The sequence below is a fragment of the Erinaceus europaeus genome, chromosome 5 (assembly GCF_950295315.1).
Source record: "Erinaceus europaeus chromosome 5, mEriEur2.1, whole genome shotgun sequence".
Taxonomy (NCBI): Eukaryota; Metazoa; Chordata; class Mammalia; order Eulipotyphla; family Erinaceidae; genus Erinaceus; species Erinaceus europaeus.
In genome coordinates, this window is record NC_080166.1 from 95,788,207 (window position 1) to 95,805,313 (window position 17,107).

A 17,107-nucleotide genomic window follows, 5' to 3' on the forward strand; every position below is an offset into this window, starting at 1 on the left:
CTGTAAAACTTTAATCCCCCAATAAAGGGAAAAAATGTTAAAATAAAAGGCTCCTCTTTTTCCCACCATTATTTTAATGAGAGATATCTCAGATGTTACTTTTAAATACTAACATCCATACATAAAAGACCAAAAGAAAAAACACAGCATTTTTGAAACATTTGTCTCTGGCTAGAGAAATATATGATGAAAAACATTCATATTCTTTATTATCTTCAATAAGCATGTAATACTCATCATCAAAAAAAGTTGTAATCTAAGAAAAAATAAACTCATGTCTCTAAACTCATGTCTCAGTTATTTACATTCACATTCCAAGGCATTATTCAGATTTACATGAAATAGAAAAGATTTTTTACAATCAGTAAGTACTTCTTTGTATGTACAAGTTGAAAGAGGAAAATAATATTTACTGGGATTTTCTTCTAAGTACTGCCCTATCAAAGAAGTCAAGATATATAGTGAAATCAATGCTGCTTTAAAAAACATAAAAACAGTCTTTTAACATTTTTACTTCAATAATATTAGTTAATAGGGAAATGATAGCTACTTCATTTACTCTTCTAGCTCAACTTTTACTAAAAGTTCTCCTATTTTTAAGTAGTGGCTTAGTATCCAGAGGGATTAGATGTACATCAACAGATCTAAGCAGAATGAAGATCACAAGGAGAAATCATTATGAATGTACTTGCTGGGCAGGCAGTGGTGCAGCCTGTTGAACACACATGTTAAAATGCATAAGGACCTATATTCAAATCCCCAGTCTCTACCTGCAGGTGATGAAGCAATGCCACAGGTGTCTCTCTTTTTCTCTCCCTCTCTATCTCCCCCTCCCTACTTGATTTCTCTCCGTAGCCAATGAATAAGTAAATTAATGAAATATTTTTTTTAAAAAAGAATGTACTTGTCATCAAAGCCAAATGCCACCACAGCAAGATAACAAAAAAGACTAGAAATCAGATCTCGGAACAACACTAACTAGCTTTTGACCCCGAACAAGTCACAATCATCCCGGGCATGTTTTCTTGCATGTTTTTTTTTACCTACTGAAAGGGTATTAGGTCGGAGACATGAGCTTAACAAAACAGAAAAGTACTCATTCTACAGACTACTGCCAGTTGTCAGTCCTCTAAGATAGTATTGCAAAAGAAACACTACATACTTACCTGGAAATACCAAGTAAGAATTTGCAGAGTTTGGCCTCAGCCCATTTTTCAGAGTTTTAATACCAACACCTTGACCCCATCTCTACTTCTCCATATCACCCCACTGAAGGTTAGTTTCATCCTTCTACCTACCAGTAAGGTCCCAGGTAAAAAAAAAAGTCTATGAAATGACTCAATATTCTGGAAGCATATATAAGGTTACTTTCAGCTCTATCATGCTCAGTAATTCTATAATGTTTCATAACAAGTAATATTACAAAATGGCATGAACACTTAATCTCATAGAAGAAATTATTAGCAAATTACTCCTCACATAACAACCATAAAAACCAATAAGCAAAACACAGTAGGTGTTCAATAAATATTTGTTTAATGAACAATTTACTCAGTCATACTGACATAGTATTTGTACTTTTGTAATTCCATTAAAATTACAAACCATAGAAGATAATTATTTAAGGAAATGCCTCTTTTTTTCCCCACCTAAGGTTCATTATATCCTTAAATGAAAACCTGATAACCCACAGAATGTTAGTTTTCCCACCTGGCCTTCTAAGACTAACCTTAAATAAAAGCGAACTAAAAAAGAAACCTCTTGGGCAGGGGTAGATAGTATAATGGTTATGCAAACAGACTGTCATGCCTGAGGCTTTGAAGTCCCAGGTTCAATCCCCTGATCAGTGCTCTGGTTAAAAAAAAAAGAAAAGAAACCTCTCTCCCCAACTCAAATAGCTTTTTTTTAATATGTATTTATTTATTCCCTTTTGTTGCCCTTGTTGTTTTATTGTTGTGATTATTATCGTTGTTGCTGGATAGGACAGAGAGAAATGGAGAGAGGAGGGGAAGACAGAGCGGGAGAGAAAGACACCTGTGGACATGCTTCACCACCTGTGAGGCAACTCCCCCTGCAGGTGGGGAGCTGGGGGCTCGAACTGGGATCCTTATGCGGGTCCTTGTACTTTGCGCCACCTGCGCTTAACCCGCTGCGCTGCCACCTGACTCCGTAGTATAGTTTTATAATCTTCTTTATTACAGATGGAAGGATGAAAATATCAATTTTTAGTTAAATGACCTCAAATTATATTTATTTTCTTTAATTATTTATTTATGGATAGAGACAGCCAGAAATCAAGAGGGAGAGGGTGATAGAGAGGGAGAGAGACAGAGAGACACCTACAGCCCTGCTTTATCACTTGTAAAGCTTTCCCCCTGCAGGTGGGGACCGAGGGGCTCAAACCCGGGTCACTGTGCATTGTAATACATGCGCTCAACCAGCTGTGCCTCCACCTGGCCCCCATTTATTTTCTTTATTTTAATTATCAACATGTTTTTTCGTGCATGATTCCACCACTTTTGGGTAAACCCTTTCACCCTTTTTCTTTCTTTCCCCAGACAAGAGTAGACAAGGGGGAGGGGGAGAGATACCAGGGCACTGAAGCCTCTTCCCCCAATGCAGTGGCACTCCCATGTGGCACCAGGGCTAGAATGTGCCCGTCCTACTGGGTGAACTACCAGCCAGCCCCACCAACCCAAAATTCAGCCTAGGTTCTAATACCACCTAAACAGCCATCTTCTTCATCAACCAAATGAGGAGGAGGTCTTATGAACTAGTAAGAGGAAAGCACTCTGTAATTTAATAAGAGTGCTTTTACTAAATCCAGATTCCCCCAGAAATTACCAATAGCAACTCAAGTGCTCTGGCAACAAGTTAGAAGTATCCCTTCCATTACATACCTGAATAGAAGTGGCTATGACTTAGGCAACACTCACTACCATTTAAAGAGCACTAGCAGGGGCCAGGTGATCATGATGGTGCACATGGCTGAGCACAAGTTACAATGTGCGAGTTTGAGCCCCTGGTCTCCACCTGCAGGGGGAAAACTTTGGGAGTGCTGAAGCAATGCTGCTGGTGTCTTTCTTCCTCTCTCCCGCTCCATCTCCCCTCTATCCTCTTGATTTCTGGCTGTCTTTATCCAAGAAATAAAGATATATATATATATATATATATATATTTTTTTTTTTTTAAACCAGAGCAGTGATCAGCTCTGGTTTATGGTGGTGCAGGGGATTGAACCTGGGACTTTGGAGCCTCAGGCATGAGAGTCTCTTTGCATAACCATTATGCTATCTACCCACCCCTGCCATATATATATGTATATATATATATTTTTTAAAGAGAGCAGTAGTGATGTACTGGACATTTAATAAAGGCTTTCCTAAGTCTTACACTGTCAATATAATACAAAATATTACTGATGAAATAGATTACTACAATTATTTTATTCTTTTTTAAAATTTATTTTATTTTATTTTATTTATTCCCTTTTGTTGCCCTTGTTGTTTTATTGCTGTAGTTATTATTGATGTCGTTGTTGTTGGATAGGACAGAGAGAAATGGAGAGAGGAGGGGAAGACAGAGAGGGGGAGAGAAAGACAGACACCTGCAGACCTGCTTCAACGCCTGTGAAGGGACCTGCCTGCAGGTGGGGAGCCGGGGGCTCGAACCGGGATCCTGACACCAGTCCTTGAGCTTAGCGCCACCTGCGCTTAACCCGCTGTGCTACAGCCCGACTCCCCAATTATTTTATTCTTAAAAGAAATGGTTTCTGAAGGAGCTAGGTGGGGGTATACCAAGTGGAGCACACACATTGCCATGCATGAGGATCCAAGTTCAAGCTCACACATGCAGGGAGAAAACTTCAAATCAGTGAAGCAGTTCTGTAGGTGTCTTTCATCTCGGTATCTGTGTCTGTGTCTCTGCCCCTCCCTCTCTTCCCCCCTCCCCCCCCCCCTCTCTCTCTGTATATGTGTGTGTGTGTATATATACATCGCTCATCCTCTATCAAAAGAGAAAGATAAAGAGCAGGCTGTGGAGATAGCATAATGATTATGCAAAATACTTTCATGCCTGAGGCTCTAAAGTCCCAGGTTCAATCCCCAGCACCACCATAAACCAGAGCTGAGCAGTGTCCTGGTAAGAAAATAATAATAATAAACAAATAAGAGAAATGGTTTTGGCATTATCAAGTATCAAAGGTGCTTTAGTAGCAATAACCACAAAAATAAACAGATTTTACACTTCATTAGAGCATAGAAATTCTCTCAAAACTAGAACCACATCAGGAAAATGATTTTAAATCCCTTCTATATACTCAGTACTTAAAACTTTTCTCTCTCTCTCTCTCTCTTTTTGTATTTGATAGTAAAGAGAGAACTGAGAGGGGAAGGGGAGATAGGGTACAACAAAGAGGCATCTGCAGCACTGCCTCAGTGCTCATGAAGCTACCCCAAAGTGGGAGGGTGGGAGAGGACCAGGAACTTGAACCTGGGTCCCTGCATATGATAATGCGTGCACCACCACCCACCAGCTCCAAAATTCAAACTCTTAAGGACAGGAAATGGGTCTCACCCACAATTTCACAGTTCTAGCATGATGGTACACAATTACAGAATTTTGCAAACTACTACTAAATTCTGATAATCCACATGTATATCAGAGGGTCTCTTTCCATACAATGACTTACATGTCACTGGACTGCCAAGTCATGGCCTGTACCAGAATAACAAACAATGAAAAGCTTATTAGAAATATCTATAAACCTCCTCCAATAAGTCCTTAATAAACATATATTATTTCTCAGATACTTCCTCAGATAATAACTTTTCTAATACCTATAAACCTCCTTCAATAAGTCTTTAGTAAACACCTATTATTATTCAGATATTTTGTAAAGCATCATCAAAAAAGATAATGAATCCCTGCATTTCCCTTAAGAAACTCAACATAAAACAAGAAAATAAACACATACATGCATAGAAATAGACTAAGCTAAATGACAGAACAGAGGTAAACATTACAAAACAACCATAAAGCACAATTTAGATTCTGGATAAAGACTATAGCTATTCTCCTAGGTCCAGCCTAAAGGCTGTCCAGCCCTCTGACTAATCTGCCCCCCCAGAAATAGAATACTGTTTCATGAGAAAGACACAAACCCACCTTGGGTTAGTGAGAAATTCTGAAGCTAACGGAGGGTACAATCAGAGGTACATGCAAAAGGGAAATACAGGCAAGTCTGGGATGGGTCTGGACCAGGAACAGATATGTGATCAGAGTCCTGAGAATAAGCAGCTACTAGCTAAGCTTAAAAGGTAACACAGTTCTAGAAAATTATCAGCAACTAATCCTGTTAGCCTGACCCTAGAAAATTTGAATAGTAAAGAAGCACAAGGTGAAGGGAAGTCCACCATTAGTGAATGCTTCATTTCTAGTTACACGGGCAATCTGTATAAACAATTTACCCTTACAAAGTGATAAATTCATAGGTAAAACAATACTATTCTAATCATAAAGGAAAAAAATTTCCATTTTTATTATTAAACTTATTTAACTTCACTTGAATTAGAAGTTCAGTATAAAGATACAAAAGTCTAAATATTAAAAGTTGTTACATCAAGCAATCACAAATATACATTTATTATATTTTCATCCTTGATGGGCCGTCAATGTCAACTATCTTAATACTAAAACTCATTCTACAGAGAACTTACAATTTAATGGAGATGTAAAACATTTCATAATATACCTTACACACACACACTTATGACTCCAGTAGTTTACTTTAGTAACAAAATACTTCCTCTTTTTAACTATACTACATACGTTTCAATAATATGAGAACTCTAAAGCAACCAGGAGGACAGAAATCACTAAAGTTAGGGCAGAAATAAATAACATTGAGAATAAGAAAACCATACAAAAGATCAAGAAAGTAAATGTTGGTTCTTCAAAAGAGTAAACAAAATCGACAAACCTTTAGCCAGACTCACAAAACAAAAAAGGGAGAAGACCCAAATAAATCAGATACTAAATGAAAAAGGAGTTATCACAACAGACACTGCAGAAACTCAACATATCATGCGAGGCTTCTATGAACAACTATACGCCACCAAGCTAAAGAACTGGGAAGAAATGGACGATTTCCTAGATACCTACCAACTTCCAAAACTAAGTAAGGAGGAAGTAGATAACATGAACAGGCCCATCACAGCTATTGAAATTGAAACAGTTATCAAAAATCTCCCCAAAAATAAAAGTCCTGGACCAGATGGTTTTACAAATGAATTCTACAAAACCTTCAAAGATGAGCTAATACCTCTACTTTTAAAAGTCTTCCAGAAGATTGAAGATACTGGAATACTCCCTGCCAGCTTCTATGAAGCCAACATCACTCTGATACCAAAAGCAGACAGGGACACAACCAAAAAAGAAAACTACACACCAATATCTCTGATGAACATACATGCGAAAATATTGAACAAAATTCTAGCCAACCGGATACAGCAGTATATCAAAAAGATTGTTCATCATGACCAAGTGGGGTTTATCCCAGGCATGCAAGGTTGGTTTAATATACGTAAATCAATCAATGTGATCCACCACATCAACAAAAGCAAGACCAAAAACCACATGGTCATATCAATAGATGCAGAGAAAGCCTTTGACAAAATACAACATCCCTTTATGATCAAAACACTACAAAAAATGGGAAGAGATGGAAAATTCCTGAAGATAGTGGAGTCTATATATAGCAAACCTACAGCCAACATCATACTCAATGGTAAAAAACTGGAAGCATTTCCCCTCAGATCAGGTACTAGACAGGGCTGTCTACTATCACCATTACTATTCAACATAGTGTTGGAAGTTCTTGCCATAGCAATCAGGCAGGAGCAAGGAATTAAAGGCATATAGACTGGAAGAGAAGAAGCCAGACTCTCCCTATTTGTAGATGACACGATATTATACACAGAAAAACCTAAGGAATCCAGCAAGAAGCTTTTGGAAATCATCAGGCAATACAGTAATGTGTCAGGCTATAAAATTAACATTCAAAAGTCAGTGCCATTCCTCTATGCAAACACTAAGTTAGAAGAAATTGAGATCCAGAAATCAGTTCCTTTTACTATAGCAACAAAAACAATAAAATATCTAGGAGTAAACCTAACCAAAGAAGTGAAAGACTTGTATACTGAAAATTATGAGTCACTACTCAAAGAAATTGAAAAAGACACAAAGAAGTGGAAAGATATTCCACGTTCATGGGTTGGAAGAATTAACACCATCAAAATGAATATACTACCCAGAGCCATCTACAAATTTAATGCTATTCCCATCAAGATCCCAAGCACATTTTTAAGAGAATAGAACAAATGCTACAAATGTTTATCTGGAACCAGAAAAGACCTAGAATTGCCAAAACAATCTTGAGAAAAAGGAACAGAACCAGAGGCATCACACTCCCAAATTTCAAACTGTATTATAGGGCCATTATCATCAAAACTGCTTGGCACTGGAACATGAATAGACACACTGACCAGTGGAATAGGATTGAGAGCCCAGAAGTGAGGCCCCACACTTATGGACATCTAATCTTTGACAAAGGGGCCCAGACTATTCAATGGGGAAAGCAGAGTCTCTTCAACAAATGGTGTTAGAAACAATGGGTTGAAACATTCAGAAGAATGAAACTGAATCACTGTATTTCACCAAATACAAAAGTAAATTCCAAGTGGATCAAGGACTTGGATGTTAGACCACAAACTATCAAATACTTAGAGGAAAATATTGGCAGAACTCTTTTCCGCATAAATTTGAAAGACATTTTCAATGAAACGAATCCAATTACAAAGAAGACTAAGGCAAGTATAAACCTATGGGACTACATCATATTAAAAAGCTTCTTCACAGCAAAAGAAACCACTACCCAAACCAAGAGACCCTTCACAGAATGGGAGATCTTTACATGCCATACATCAGACAAGAGTTTAATAACCAACATATATAAAGAGCTTGCCAAACTGAACAACAAGACAACAAATAACACCATCCAAAAATGGGGGGAGGACATGGACAGAATATTCCCCACAGAAGAGATCCAAAAGGCCAAGAAACACATGAAAAAATGCTCCAAGTCTTTAACTGTCAGAGAAATGCAAATAAAGACAACAATGAGATACCACCTCACTCCTGTGAGAATGTCATGAATCAGAAAAGCTAACAGCAGCAAATGCTGGAGAGGGTGTGGGGTCAAAGGAACCCTCCTACACTGCTGGTGGGAATGTCAATTGGTCCAACCTCTGTGGAGAACAGTCTGGAGAACTCTCAGAACGCTAGAAATGGACCTACCCTATGATCCTACAATTCCTCTTCTGGGGATATATCCTAAGGAACCCATCACACCCATCCAAAAAGATCTGTGTACACATATGTTCTTGGCAGCACAATTTGTAATAGCCAAAACCTGGAAGCAACCCAGGTGTCCAACCACAGATGAGTGGCTGAACAAGTTGTGGTATATATACACAATGGAATACTACTCAGCTGTTAAAAATGGTGACTTCACCATTTTCAGCTGATCTTGGATGGACCTTGAAAAAATAATGTTGAGTGAACTAAGTCAGAAACAGAAGGATGAATATGGGATGATCTCACTCTCAGGCAGAAGTTGAAAAACAAGATCAGAAAAGAAAACACAAGTAGAACCTGAAATGGAATTGGCATATTGCATCAAAGTAAAAGACTCTGGGGTGGGTGGGTTGGGAAAATACAGTTCCATGAATGATGATAGAAGACATAGTAGGGGTTATATTGTTATATGGGAAACTGGGGAATGTTATGCATGTACAAACTATCGTATTTACTATTGAATGTAAAGTATTAATTCCCCAATAAAGAAATAAAAGGAAAAAAATAAAAATAATATGAATAACATAAACCAAAGCAAATGGTTGAAATTGACATAAAAATAATAAACACATTTTCCAACGCTATACATTAAACTTGCTATAATAGTCATAAGCAATTATCTTCCTTGGAATAATGATAACATGGTAAGTATGAAGCTACAGAATATGGACAAAACTGTCTGATAATATTTGTATAGAATCTTAAAAATTATTGGGAAAACAATGCCAAGTGTCAAACAGAGACACTCAAATTTAATGGAACATTAACTCAAGATTTGCATGCATGAGAGCCTAAATTCAATGCTTGGGATTGCACATGCCAGAAAAATGCTCTGATTTTTAGTCTCACTCTCTCACTAAATAAATGAATCATGGGGGCCGGGTGGTAGCACAGTGGGTTAACTGCACATGGTGCAAAGGACCAGCGTAAGGATACCGGTTCATGCCCCTGGCTCCCCACCTGCAGGGGGGTCACTTCACAAGCAGTGAAGCAAGTCTGCAGGTGTCTATCTCTCCCCACTCTGTCTTCCCTTCCTCTCTTGATTTCTCTCTGTCCTATCCAACAACAACAGTTGTAACAACAATAAAAATAAAAACAACAACAATAAAAACAACAAGGGCAACAAAAATGGAAAATATGGTCTCCAGGAGCAGAGGATTTGTGGTGCAGGCACCAAGTCCCAGCAATAACCCTGGAGGTAAAATAAATAAATAAATCATTAAAAAATTTAAAGGGCTACAGAGATAAGAGTAAGAGCCTTCTCAAGCACATGGTTCAGATGTAAGCCCTGGAAAACATGACAGGTGCTGAAGTGCTGAGGGAAGTGCCAGTGCTATGATCTCTCCCTCCCTCTCTCTGTCTCTATCTGAATGAAAAAGTGGTCTGGACAGTGAAATCATGCATGCACAAGAACCTAACTCTACAGACATAGAAAAAAAAATAGAAAATGTTTAAATACCACAATATTTCAGGTACTTTACTAGTTTGAAGGAATCCCAAAGTGAGTAAGTAGAACAGTGCCTTCCAGAAGAACAAGTAAACATCTAGACAATTATACTATAAAAGGCAATTGTCCGAGACTAATTACACAGATAGAAAATGGTAGGCTGAAGCAATATGACCATGGAGAGGTTACCCAGAGAGTTTCTCCCAGGGGAGGCTTTTTTTTTTTTTTAAGAAAACAGGCTGGGAGTATGGATCAGCCTGTCAATGCCCATGTTCAGTGGGGGAACAATTACAGAAGCCAGACCTTCCACCTTCTGCACCCCATAATAATGTTAGATCCATTCTCCCAGAAGGATAAAGAATAGGAAAGCTTTCAGTGGAGGGAATGGGATATAGAACGCTGGTGGTGGGAATTGTACCCCCTCTTATCCTATGGTTTTGTCGATATTTTATATTTTATGAATAAATTGAATTAAAATTTAAAAAAAGAGTAAGAAGTGCCATTCCGGCGGTGGCACACCAGGTTAAATGCACATAGTACCAGGCATAAGAAGCCATGGGAGGATTTCAGTTCAAGGCCCTCACTCCTCACTTGTGGTGGGGGGGTTGCTTCACAAGCAGTGAAGCAGGTCTGTAGATGTCTATTTTCCCCTTCCCTCTCCATCCAAAAAGAAAAAACAATGGCCACAGGGGCAGTGGATTCATAGTGTAAGCACTGAGCCCCAGCAATAACCCTGGAGGCAAAAAAAAAAAAAAAAGTACCATCCAATCAAAATACTTCTAATGTTGATACAACATGGGATTGGCTGAGATTTACAACAGAAAATAGTTATGAATACATTCTAGGAAACAGTTATTATAACCTTGAATAAATACTATGCCCAGGAGCTCAATTTTTACTTAATAGTCACTGGAGAAATTTTCAATTTTATTTTTCAGTACAGGAACCAACATAATCAGATGTCAAAAACCAGAGAAGATGTGAGCAGCTTTGTGGAGGAGAGATCCCTGTGTCCAACAAACAATGAGAGAAATGATAGGGGCTTTCTAAGCAACGTGACATCACTTGATTGAAAAGACCCCCACTGAGTTGAGAAGGTCCAGAGGAAGAATGAGCATGATAGAAGAAGAGTTAACACCAAGCTGAAACAGCTAAGATTCCAGAAAAATCTTTGCCACATCTTGAGTAAGAAGGCAAATTTAGGTAGGCAGAAATTGATTTCAGAGACTGAAAAAAAAACCTTGTGCGAGAGAAGTCAAAGAAAAATTTCAATTACGAAACAAGCAATTAAAAAACCCCACCAGTATCACATATGGGGGGGGGGGAGTTTAACAGCTATGTTACTAAATTGTCAGAGATCTTACTCAATGAAAGATAACAGAAAGAAAAAGAGTATCTGTGGTCCGGGAGGTGGCGCAGTGATAAAGCTTTGGACTCTCAAGCATGAGGTCCTAAGTTCAATCCCTGGCTGCACATGTACCAGAGTGATGTCTGATTCTTTCTCTCTCCTCCTATCTTTCTCATTAATAAATAAAGAAAATCTTAAAAAAAAAAAAAAAGGTATCTGCTAAATTTTTTTTGACAATTAATCTGTTGTCTTTAATCTGCAACTTGAATTTTTAATTCACTGAGAGTCAGTTTATACACTAGAGAAACTGCTAAACTCAAAAAAAATACAAGAAACTATCTTTACAGTAACAAGTTCATCTTATTATTCTGTAATAGGGCTGGTTTTCTTTTTTTTAAATTTTATTTCTTTATTGGAGAATTAATGTTTTACATTCAACAGTAAATACAATAGTTTGTACATGCATAACATTCCCCAGTTTCCCATTTAATAATACAACCCCCACTATGTCATTTATCATCCTTCATGGACCTGTATTCTCCCCACCCACCCACCCCAGAGTCTTTTACTTTGGTGCAATATGCCAATTCCATTTCAGGTTCGACTTGTGTTTTCTTTTCTGATCTTGTTTTTCAACTTCGGCCTGAGAGTCAGATCATCCCATATTCATCCTTCTGTTTCTGACTTATTTCACTCAACATGATTTTTTCAAGGTCCATCCAAGATCGGCTGAAAACGGTGAAGTCACCATTTTTAACAGCTGAGTAGTATTCCATTGTGTATATATACCACAACTTGCTCAGCCACTCATCTGTGGTTGGACACCTGGGTTGCTTCCAGGTTTTGGCTATTACAAATTGTGCTGCCAAGGACATATGTGTACACAGATCTTTTTGGATGAATGTGTTGGGTTCCTTAGGATATAAAAAAGTATCTGCTAAAATTTTTTTTCTAACTTTAGTTATCTGTTTTGATAGGACAGAAAAATTGAAAGGAAAGAGGGATAAGGAGAGGGAGAGAGAGAGAGAGAGAGAGAGAACTACAGACCTGTTTCATGGCTTATGAAGCTTTCCCCCTATAGGTGGGGACATGGGCTTGAACCCAAGTCTTGTGGATGGTAACATGTACTTAAGCAGGTGCACCACCACCTACTCCCCAAGTAGGTTTGTTTTATGGAAAAGCTAAAGCTTTCTATACACTCACAAAAGAACTTTTATCTACCAAGAAATAAATGTATATCATCTCACCTAAAGTATATATTACATGCTAATTTATTAGCTAATTACATACCAATATAAGCATATTTTATGAGAAAAATCTATACTTTCCAAACTGAAACTAATGTTGTATGGACAATGGCACTGCTGTGTTTTTTTTTTATCCTCAAAACTCTCGTATCTGGCATAATAGAAGATGCCTGGACTGTCATATCTGCTTCTTCATTCAGTTTGTAGCAATATTCTATTCTGCCACAAGAATATGAAAAAAATCTCAACTCCTCTAGATACACAGTTGAAAAGGGGAGTATTTCAATAGTCTTCTCAGATAACTGTGAATATTCTTCAATACTACATAAAAACACAAGTACTGTGCAAGTGGCACAAAGCACAAGGACCAGCATAAGGATCCTGTTTCGAGGCCCCACCTGAGGGGAAAGGCAGTGAAGCAGGTTTGGAGGTGTCTATCTCTCCCCCTCTCTGTCTTCCCCTCCTCTCTCCATTTCTCTCTGTCATATCCAACAACGATGAAATCAAAAACAACAATAATAATAACTACAACAAAAAATAAATAAATAAAGGGCAACAGACCAGAAAAAAAAAAACACAAGTACTTTTTTGTCAAAGGTTAGTTGCATATGTGAAATGCAAAGCCACAACAAAATTTTCAGAGTCCTCTTAAAATCCAGTGATTAATTCTGTACTTCGAGTGGACTATCCAGGTATGGTTTTAAACCCTCATATACTCATTATTGGGTGATGATAGTTCACTGAGTTACACAGCTTCCAACTAGGCAAACATGATAAAATGTCAAAATTATACTCATTGACGTCACCATCCAATTTCAATTTTAAAGTACTCAGGCGCTCTTAAGTACACTTGTAGTAGTTACAAGTTTTCAACAAATTATAATTTTCACTCCAAAGCCCACTTCTAAATAGTGGCAACAAATGCTATCAACTGTTCCCCCTGAAGTGACACAGACTCATTGTGTTCATTTATGAGAGAAATCTCTGCATAATATCCAAATCTAAATAACCATAATATCCAAATCTAAATAACCATAATTTGCTGGGCATTCTTTTAAGTAAAAATAATGTTCTGTAAAAGCAGCAGTTAGTTCTGCTTATAATTCAAACTACCCAAGTGCTTTCCTGTCAATCACCCACTGTACTTTGGCATCCAGAAGTGCTTTACATGCACTTCCCAGACAGTTCATCAGACAGAATATTAAACAGGACAAGGGGTCTCACAGACTTAGCAATGTTTACTGCTTCATCAAAGATATCCTCATACAATTACTCAACCCCATGGCTGGTCACATAGTGCTCTATCTTCCCTCTTTCCATATGCTAAAAATATAAGGTCAATTAAAATAAAGATTGATGTAAACACCAAAAAAAAAAAAAAAGATATTCTCAAGTGAAGCTGGCATTATTTTTCCTGTGTGTACATGATGGAGAGGATTCTGTGATAAATACAGTAATTTAGGGCTCGTGCTTTGACTCATGCTAAGGGGTTGATAGTCATACCCATCACTGCTTCAAGTACCAATGCCAAGAAAAAGATACATAACACCTTAGTATGATTTAGGGTCTACCCCCATTCTTCAAGGTTCTTTAGATCACACTTTGCAATAAAATATTCTTGGCCTAGAGATAGCTTACCTGCTACAGCTCACACACTACCATGCATGAGGACCAGCACCACAAAGAAGCACTGTGCAAAGGCAAAGCGTCACAAACAGTGGAGTGGTGTACAGTGTCTTTTCTCACTCACTCACTCACTCACTCTCTCTCTCTCTTAGGAGAGAGGGAGGGAGGGAAGCAAGGAAGGAAGGAAGGAAGGAAGGAAACTACAAAGAGATACAAAAAAGAGATAAAAGAGAGAGAGAGGTGGAGAAACTCTGTAGTAGTTAACTCTGGACTATCCAAACAATAATCACTTCTAAAAATCCTTATAAACAATGAGCAAGTATGACTAAGCAAAGATAAGGAAGAAAACCAGCCACTGAGAGTAGGGAGTCTCTGGCTCCCCACCTGCAGGGGAGTCACTTCACAGGCAATGAAACAGGTCTGCAGGTGTCTATCCTTCTCTCCCCGTGTCTTCCCGTCCTCTCTTGATTTCTTCCTGTCCTATCCAACAACAACAGCAATAACAATAATAATAGTTGCGTGGTAGTGTGAAAGGCTCCTTAAGCAGTAAAGGAGGCACAGCTACTCTGTACATCCGAGAAATGAACACACTTAAGACAATCCTCAGTGTTTCCTCCCATTCCCATGCCAAGAATCAAGGAGAATCTAGGGGCTGGGTAGTGGCATACCTGACAGAGCATACACATTACCATGTACAAGGACCAGGGTTCAAGCCCTAGAGGTGGAAAACTTCATGAATGGTGAAGCAGGTCTGCAGGTATCTTTCTCTCTCCCTCTATATCTCCTCGTCCCCTCTCAATTTCTTTGTCCTATCAAATACAATAGCAAGAAAAAAGGAAAAGTGGCTGCTGGGAATGGTAGATTTGTAGTTCTGGCACCAAGCCCCAGTGACAACCATGGGGAAAATAAAAAAAAAATGATAATAAATAAATAACAGTCATGGAGAATCTGCCAAGCCTCAAGCTAAAAGACAGAAAGCATGATAAGGGTCTGGGTAATAGTGCAGCAGGTTAAGCGCACATGGCACAAAGCACAGTGACAGGCTTAAAGGTCCGGGTTCAAGCCCCTGACTCCCCACCTGTAGGGGAGTCACTTCACAGGCAATGAAGCAGGTCTGCAGGTGTCTATCCTTCTCTCCCCGTGTCTTCCCATTCTCTCTCGATTTCTTTCTGTCCTATCCAACGACAACAACAATAACAACAATAAAACAAGGGCAACAAAAAAATACCCTCCAGGAGCTGTGGATTTTTAGTGCAGGCACTGAGCCCCAGCAATAACCCTGGAGGCAGAAATAAAGGGAGGGAGGGAGGGAGGGAGGAAGGGGGAAAAAAGCCTGATAAATCAACAATGTACTAAAATTCTCATTAGATAAGTGGTTTCTTCCAATGTGAATTTTATAATGTTTATCCCCAAGCTGGGGAGATGGCACAATGGTTATTAAAAAGGCTCACATACCTGAGGCTCTGCGGTCCCAGGTTCTCTTTTATTTTTTATCAGATTTTTAAAATTATATTTCTATTTCTTTATTATTGGATAAGACAGAAAGAAGTTGAGAAGGGCAAAGGAGGTAGAGAGGGAAAGACAGTGATACCTGCAGCCCTGCTTCACCTGCAGGTGGGGACCAGGGGCTTGAACGGTCCTTGCATGCTGGCATGTATGCACTTGACCAGATGCACCACCATCTGGCCCCAGGTTCAATCCCAGCACTACCATACACCAGAGCTGTGCAGTACCCTGGCCTCTCTCTGTGTATCTTTCTCTATATAACTCCCATTAAAATAAAATATCTTTTTAAAAGATTATTGCCATTTTATAAAAGCTAAAATAATTCATTCTTCTTACCAGAACTCATTTTATAATCATAATAATATATTCAAGTATAAACACTTTTTTTTTTTTACTACCAAGGTTATCTCTGGAGCTCAGTGCTTGCATAAGTCTACCACTCCCAGAGGACATTATTTCCTCTTAGAGAGTGAAAGACAGAAAAGGGGGGAGGGAGACAAGAGAAACACTACAGCTTCCTTCCTGCAAGCCCATGGGGTGGCCCAGAGCTTGAGCACAGGTCCTTACACATGGTGATGTGTGCACTCTACCAGGAGAGGCACCTGCCACCCCTAAACACTTTTATTTTAATTTTTATTTCAGTTTGCACATAAAGAAAATAATTGCTAACACTACCTTTTTTACAAATGTGGGGTAACTCAGTTTCTGATTTGACAACAAAATTATAACATTTTACAGAATAAATAAATGCATATATTTCTCACCACTGTATGTCTCATGCCATGCCCAACTCTGATATAAAATAAGGCACTCAGGGCCTAGGCTGTGGCGCACTCGGCTGAGCACACACAAGGACACAGGTTCAAGCCCGATCCCCAATTGCAGGATGAAAGCTTCAAGGGCAGTGAAGCAGGTCTGCAGATCTCCCTCTCTATATCTCTCTCTTCCTTCTCTCTTGATTTCTCTGTCTCTATGCAACTAATCATAAATAAGTAAAATTAAAAAAAAAAATAAGGCATTCAACAAACATCCACTAAAAGCAGAATGCTTAAGTGGTTGCAATGAGCTATGTACCCAGTCATCAGGCTTCTAATATACTTAGTGCTCTTTCGACTGTGTGAAATCTTTCCACTGCTCTCTAAAATAACATCTCTGAGAAACCTAAAGGAATGACTGCTATTTGACATTAGAAAATATACCATTACCTGTTACACTTGAAATCACACTTGAAAGCCTGCTGTGAACTAGGTGTTTTAATAAATGCTCATTTAGATCACAGTTCAAAACTGAATCAAGTAGCTATCATTTGTATTTCTAACCTGCTTCTTCAATTTAAGTAGCAATTTCCACTGCTACATGAAAGTGGCAATATGATACTAAGACTCAATCTATACTATCAATACAATCACACAGACTACACTAAGTAATTTAGTATCTCTGATGCTTCCAAATGATTCTTAAATTCTTACAGCTTCTTGATTTTATATTTGAGATACTTGTTCCCATCTGAGAAATTCT

General features: G+C 38.5%; 1 protein-coding gene across 9 annotated transcripts in view; it reads right to left on the bottom strand.

Annotated features, from left to right (window-relative positions):
* Positions 1-17,107, bottom strand: part of YAF2 (YY1 associated factor 2) — a 96,438-nt gene that overhangs the window by 75,404 nt on the left and 3,927 nt on the right. The gene's annotated exons all lie outside the window — the stretch shown is intronic.